Raw genomic sequence first — 7,330 nt, 5'->3', positions numbered from 1 at the left:
AAAATAACAAAAAAAATTTAATTAAAAATAAATAAAAATATAAAAATAAAAAGGGATAAACAAAAACATCCCCCAAAGGGATGGCTGAAGGGAGTGGGTCAAAATCATTCCTGGGTGAGACACATCTGAGCAGCAATGTGGCAAGGAGGGGAAAAGTTCAAGACCAAGGGGGCATCCAAGTCAGCAGGCTTCTATTAAGAAGACTGTGGTCCCAAAGCATAGAGAACAAGATCTGAAGAGAAAGGAGGTGAGAAGTCAGACAACCTTAGAGGTTCCTGTACGAAGGTGGACTGATTCTACCTTCCCAAACTGAGAGGAGACAGCTAGGTCTAGGTACCTCACTCCCACCCACCTGACGCCACCCACACGGCAGAGAGCATGTTCATTCACTTTCTAGGGGGCTATGGTAGTCTCCAATATGCATTTGTCCCTCTAGGAGGAGCTGTAGATCCTGCCCTACTTTGGCCTATGGAAGCAGCCATAGTTCAAGATAAAGTTTGATCAGAAAGGGTGAGCTTTTGGTACCCTCCTGCCATAAAAATTATGTCCCCAAATAAGCAGTTGTTCTGGTCTGGAGACAAGGTCACAAGCATATGAAACGTGAACAAGAAATAAATTCCTCTTGTTGAAGGTACAGAAATGTGTAGCTATGTATTGCTGCAACTTCCCCAGAGAAAGCTGTCTGAAACTGTACTAGATTTCTTCCTCTCTCCAGTTCATCTCCCACCAATGCTGGCCAGAATAGCCCCTGTTCATATACTTGCAATGATTCCCAAGGAGCTAGAAAAATAAAATCTTAAGCCTTCTCTGGATTCAAAGATCTTTCTACTGTCACCTTCGTTTCCTTATGTTATTGTTGTGTTTTTTAGATATTGTTTGAATTTGAGGTTTTTTATTTGTTTGTTTTAGACAGTGTCTCACGTAGCCTTAGTTGGCCTCCAACTGGCTACATAGCCAAAGATGACCTTGAACTCCTGATCCTCTATTATCCTCCTCCTTGTCCCCCAGCCTCAGTGCTGGACTACAGCATGTGCCACCACACCCAGCTTTCCTTATACAAACTTTATAAACTCTACAAACCACTTCTTGCCTCTGCTCCCAAATTTGAAGTACTGATCTATGGTGTTAGGCTGTCCTCACTCTTCCCTCATTCACCTTTAAGGTAAATTTAGTACATGGGCTACCTCTTCCCTGACATCTTCCCTCACCACTGTAGCCCCTGTAAATCATTTTCCCTCTGAACTTCTAGAGCAAACCAGTTCTGTTAAGAGGCCAGAGACAAGTTTAGGTTTTGCAGGCCACAGAGCCTGTCAACTGTAGCAAAGCAACTAAAGCAATTAAAAAGTGAACAGGTGCTGGGCGTGGTGGCGCATGTGATGGCCTGTAGTCCCGGCACTTGGGAGGCAGAGGCAGGCGGATCTCTGTGAGTTCAAGGCCAGCGTGGTCTACATAGTGAGTTCTAGGACAGCTGGGGCTACAGGGAGACCCTCCTTCCACAAGACCAAAAAAAAAAAAAAAAAAAAAGTGAACAGGTGTGGTTGTGTTTCAATAAAACTTTATTGACAAAAGAGATCAGGGAACTGAAGGGAGAGGTTGGCAGAATGTCTACTCATAGGCTGTAACTTACTGATCCCTGGTCTAGAGAACTAGTTTGGCCTTTCTTTTGGTTGTTTTTAAAAAATCACCTATCTTTATTTATTTAGTGTATATGCATGTGAATATGTGTGTGGGTACACATCTGCCATGGTGTGCAAGTGGAGGTCTAAGGACAACTTGTAAGAATCAGTTCTCTCTACCATGTAGGTCCTAGGGACTGAACTCAGATTGTTATGCTTGGCAGCAAGTGCTTTTACCCACTGAGCTCTCTCTCTCTTTCTCCCTTCCTTCCTCTCTCTCTCCCTCCCTCCCTCCCTCTTTTCCTTCATCTCTCACGCTCTCTCCCTCTTTCTACTTATCCATTTTTATTTTTTTCAGATAGCGTCTCATTATCTAGTCCTGTCTGGCCTGGAACTCAATATGTAGATCAGGCTGGCCTTGAACTTAAGGAGATCTGCCTGTCTCTGCCTTCTGAATGCTAGCATTAAAGGCATGTGCCACCATGCCCAGCTCTTTCTTTAATATTGATTTATATTATGTGTATGACTGTTTTGCCTGCATGTGTATCATGTGTATACAATAGCCATGGAGCCCAGAAGAGGGTGTTGGATCCCCCGGAATTAGACTTATGGATGGCTGTTAGCTACCATTTGAGTGCTGGGAACCAAACCCAGGTCCTCTGCAAGAGCAGCCAATGCTCTTAACCACTGTGCTATCTCTCCAGCCCTTTTCTTTTTAAATTTTTTTTATTATACTTGTTTATTTACTGTGTGTGTATACAAATGTGGGCACACATGCCATAGCACACATATGGATGTCAAAGGACAACTTTGTGGAGTCAGTTCTCTTCTTCCACCATGTGGGATCTAGGGATTGAACCTAGGTCATCCAGCTTGCTGGCAGGTGCCTTTATGTACTGAGCCATCTTTCTGGCCCTCTTTCTTTTCTTTTTTGATATGGAGTGTCATATAGCCCAGTATGGCCTGGAACTTGCTATATAGCAGAGGATGACCTTGACTTTCTGATCCTCCTGTCTCCAACTCCCAAGTGCTGGGATTATAGGGATGAGCTAACCATGTCCCATTCTATGGAGTGTTAGGAAATCAAACCTAGGGCTTTGTACATGCTAGGCAAGCTCTCTTAGCAACTGAGCTACTTCTCAAAACCATCTGGCATTTCTCCTTTCCAAGTTCCAAGTTTGTGGCACTATAATGCACACACAAGTAATTGAACATAGATTAGTTGTTCAATCTAGAAAGTAATGAATAAGCAATACTTGGGGAATACTTGTATAGAATATTGAAAAATATTTCTAATGCTATTATGACTTGCCACCAGATACGTAGAAGTAGGAAAAAGCTGTACCAAATGCTGAATCAAAAAACAAAACAAACAACAACAAAACTCTCCAGTAGAGCAAAACAGATGTCACAATCTTGTCAGTACACACACTATAAAAAGATTCGTATGTATTCAGCAAGAGAATGAACACAGGGGAGCAATTGTACAGTACCATAACTCACAACAAATGCCAATGAAGTTAACTTATGTTACAATTATACTTCAGAGATTGAAGAATGGCAAGCACAGCCAATCTTGAAGGAAAAGACACCCATTAATGCCAACCATAGCAATCTAAGATCTTACCCACTGCAGAAACAGACATGGGCAATGCCACAAGCCAGGTGAGGAGAAATGTCCCAGCAGGATGGCAACAGTGGCCCAAGGACAAAGTCCAGGTCCGATTCAGTCACAAGGCACAGGGAAGTCCTGGGATATAAAGTTGGGAGCAACTCAAGGGGCCAATAAAAGACAGAGCAAGGTAGCAGAGGAGGCTTAGATAGCCAATAACTAAAGGTAAATATTTTGCCTGGGGAGACAAGTAAGGTAGCAATGGGAAAAGGGTCTCAGCTGCTGGTGGCCAGTGGGTCCAGATCTGCACGCACTTGGCTGCACACACAGTCTATTTGATAAGCAAGGTCTCATGGCATTCTCATTGGACACTCACAAAACCAACTATGAGAGGGAATGTGTAAGATTCAGCAAAGAGGTTTTGCTAGTAAAACTAGATATTTCAGCATAGGAACATACATAGTTCATGGACTTTTTCTCAATAACATCAAGGAGCTAAAAAGAAGCCTAACAAGAGCCTTCAATGGCTGAACTGTGAAACTGTGCAAGGACCTGTAAGTCTATGTGATGTGCAGTTCCTAACCTATGCCTTTTGCCGCAGTACCCAAGTGTGAGAGGCCAAAACAGGCCTGCCTGCCTTCCTCCTTTTTTCCTGAGACAGAGTCTTCCTGTAGCCCCAGCTGGCCTGGAACTCACTATGTAGATCAGGATGGCCTTGATCTCACAGAGATACACTTGCCTCTGCCACCCCAGTGCTGAAAGATGAAGGTTTCCAAGTTGCATGGCACTCTGCCATAATCACACACAATGACTCATTGGACATCTAAGGTCCATGGTAAATGTGCCTGGTTTCATCCCCTGTAGACCCCCAAATTCAACCCTCCCATGCACTTGGCCTTTCTAAGCCATAGCAAATTGCTGCCTCTTAGAATAAGTACTGGAGAAGATTATACAAGCAAAAATGTTCACAAGATTCATATTCAACTTTAAACAGCAGAACAAAGTGATATGTGCTAGTGTGTCTAACATTTTCCCTTTTCTTTTTTTGTTTTGAGAACATAATTACATATATTTCTCCTAGCCAAAATTAACAGGAATTAAAGGTATGAGCAACCATGTTTGTATGATTTTTTGGGGGGCGGGGTTTGGTCTTTTTGAGGTAGGGTTTCCCTGTAGCCCCAGCTGGCCTTGAACTCACAGAGATCTACCTGCCTCTGCCTCCCAAGTGCAAGTTTTAAAGGTGTGTGCCACCATGCCCAGATTTTTTTTTTTTAAAAGACTTGATCTCATATAGGCCAGGGTCTCCCTGTAGCCCCAGCTGTCCTGGAGCTCACCATGTAGACCAGGCTGGCCTTGAACTCACAGAGACCCCCTGCCTCTGCCTTCCGAGTGTTGGGATTAAAGGCGTGTGCCACCACACCCAGCTTCTTTATTCTTGATAAAGATTTGCTTCTGCTGGGCATGGTGGTGCTCACCTTTAGTCTCAGCAGATCTCTGTGAGTTCAAAGCCAGCCTGGACTACTGAGGAAGTTCAGGGCCAGCTGAGGCTACAGGGAGATCCTGTCTCAAAAAGACCAGAAAAAGGAAAAAAATAAAATAAAGATGCCTCAGTGCATACTTGGAACTGAATTTGATTCCAATTCCCTGGAACCCAACATGGTAGGAGAGAACCAACTCCTGATAGTTGTCCTCTAACTTACACATGCAAGTGCATGTGTGTGTGCATTTGTGCATGTAGGTACACACACAATAAATAAATTAAATTAATTAAATTTAAAAAACTTTATAAAGACCTGTTTCAAGCCAACCATGGCAGTGTATGCCTGAGGCTGAGGCAGGCAGATCATGAGTTGGAAACCTGCCTGAGCTACATAGCAAAACCTGCCTCAATTAAAAAAAAAAAAAAATGTTTCAGCTTACACACCTTGCAACACCCTATCCAACCCACACCTAACCCTGACAGCCTAAATCTTAGCAGCAAGAACAATTCCTAACAAACACTCAAACTGTTAGGCATGAAAAATTTATAAGTCTTAAATCACCGAGTCCTCACAACAGCATTCTGGGGCCGATACTATTAGTGTACCCGTTTTACAGCCATGGAACCAAAGGCAAGGAGAACCTTGCCTAAGACCACAAAGCCAGTAAAGGAGTCATGACTCAAGGGCGGTCAATCTGGCTCCAGAACCAGCCCTCTTTTTCACTGCTCCATTCTCTTGCAAGACAGCTGACTAGACCAAGGACTGGAAGGCGCCACCTCTCTATTCCCTCCAGCATGCAGGGCACCCAGGATGCCTTAAAGAATGGATCGCCAGGCGGTTCAGTCATACCTCTCTTCCCTCCTGTTCCCCTCCCCCTCGCTCGTAGTAAAAGGGGAGCCAGGGACAAAACCACCTGCTGTTTACAGACGGTGCCCAGGACTCAGAGTTCAATTGCCGCCCCCCCCCGCCCCGTTCCCCGGGCTCCCAAAGACAAACGTCACTATTGTCTGCACCAGGGGAGGAACTGAAGCCTTGCAACTATACGTTTTTCTGCAGAGGTCACTGGAGGCTCGGCCTACCGGAGCAACACAGATGCGGGAGGAGGGACCAGTCACATTTTTGCGGCTTAAAGGCTGTGTAGCGCCCACAGCAGCTGCGGTGGGCAGCAGCATGGAACACACCCACAGCTGCCGCGCCCGCAGCCGGCTGCACGTTTTAAAATAAAGATACTGGCCCAGACACACAGCCTGCCGGCTCACGGCCCCCGCCCAAACCACGCCTGCCAGCAGCAGGCGCCCGGGGAGTTCCAGCTCTGGAGGGCCCCGAGAAGAACCACCCAAGCCTGTCGCAGAGGCCGGACCGCGGAGCCTGGGCGCGCCACGCGCAAGCCAGCCATCAACCCGACCCGGAGACGCCCACCGATTCCGAGGGACTCGCGGACAAAGCCTGGCCCGCAGGCACCTTGTCCGCCGGCCACTACCTGTCCCCACGCCAACCGCATCGCGCAATGGGGATGGAGTCCAGCGCGCAGGAAGGACACAAACACACCTGTCCGGGGCATACACGCACGCACACCTGTCTGCAGGCCGGGCACAATCACACCCTCAACCTTCAGGTCCCGCACAATCCCAAGCACCCCGGGCCATAAGCTCTCGCACAACTGTCTTTGGGCAGAGACACACATGCACCTTGCTATCCGGAGGTCAGGCACACTCAGGATCACGTGAAGCGCGGGGTACCAGCCCAACCACCTCCAGTCTGTTCCCTCACGCCCACCCTCAGGCCGGTTCCCTCGCGCCAACCCTCCGCCCGATCCCTCACACCCACCCCTCGGGACGGTTCCCTCACACGCCCGAGCCCTCGGCCGCGGCGCCCTCTTCCGGACCTCCCAGCCCAGGCCGCAGGGGACACCGATTCTTAACGCGACTGGGCTGGGGGCCTCCGCCGGGGCCAGACCAGGCCGTGGGGCCTCTGGGCGGCCTCTCCGCCATCTTCCCGGCCCGCACCGCCCACCTCCCGCGCTCTCACCGGCCGGCTGCGCGCGGGCCGCGCCGCCACAGCCCCTCATGCCCGGCCACACGCCGCGCCCCAGCTTCCAGCGGTTCCCCGCCACCGTCGCCGCTGCAGCCAGCGCTCAGCGTCCTCGGTCGCAGCCGCGAATCCAGCGCGATACGGCCCCGCGTCCCCCGTCACCAAGCGCAACCCCCCGCCTCCGGCTCCGCCCCCGCGAGACTGCGGGAGCCGCCAGGGGGCGCCGCCCGGGAATCTGCAGTGCGCTTGCGCGACTGCCGGACGGGTGGGAGCCAAGAGCTAGTTCCTCCCCCTCCATAGGCCCCGCCCCTGTCCTCTCTGGCTGGTCCAACAGCGCGCACCTGTTCCCTCCCACTTCCGCCCAGAGCGGGTCACCTCAGGTGTGTCCTGATGTGGGAGTGGTTTGATTTTTGTCAGCTCTAACCAGGCTGGAGTTCTTGTTCCTGAGAGTTACCAAAGTCTTTCTGGACTCTGGAAAGGCAGCCGTTTAAAATGTCGGGCATACTCCATGTTTCTAATTCCTTTTATGGTTTTCTTTTTAACTCTTATTCTCCTGGTAACTCAGGCATAGCCTTAAATGTAATCCCTTT

At 48.8% G+C, this 7,330-nt stretch overlaps 1 protein-coding gene across 4 annotated transcripts in view; it reads right to left on the bottom strand.

Moving 5' to 3' along the window:
• Positions 1-6,912, bottom strand: part of Arhgap39 (Rho GTPase activating protein 39) — a 105,920-nt gene extending 99,008 nt beyond the window's left edge. For 2 of the 4 annotated variants that reach the window (XM_008834383.3, XM_008834384.2), the window contains exon 1: positions 6,738-6,912. The gene's annotated coding sequence lies outside the window, so the exon portion shown is untranslated. The remainder of the gene's footprint in view (positions 1-6,737) is intronic. The other 2 variants (XM_029564171.1, XM_029564172.1) reach the window with 1 other exon arrangement.
• Between the last annotated feature and the right edge of the window lie 418 nt (positions 6,913-7,330).

Source organism: Nannospalax galili, unplaced genomic scaffold (assembly GCF_000622305.1).
Source record: "Nannospalax galili isolate Female #2095 unplaced genomic scaffold, S.galili_v1.0 scaffold717, whole genome shotgun sequence".
NCBI lineage: Eukaryota > Metazoa > Chordata > Mammalia > Rodentia > Spalacidae > Nannospalax > Nannospalax galili.
This window is presented reverse-complemented; position numbering and strand designations above follow the sequence as displayed.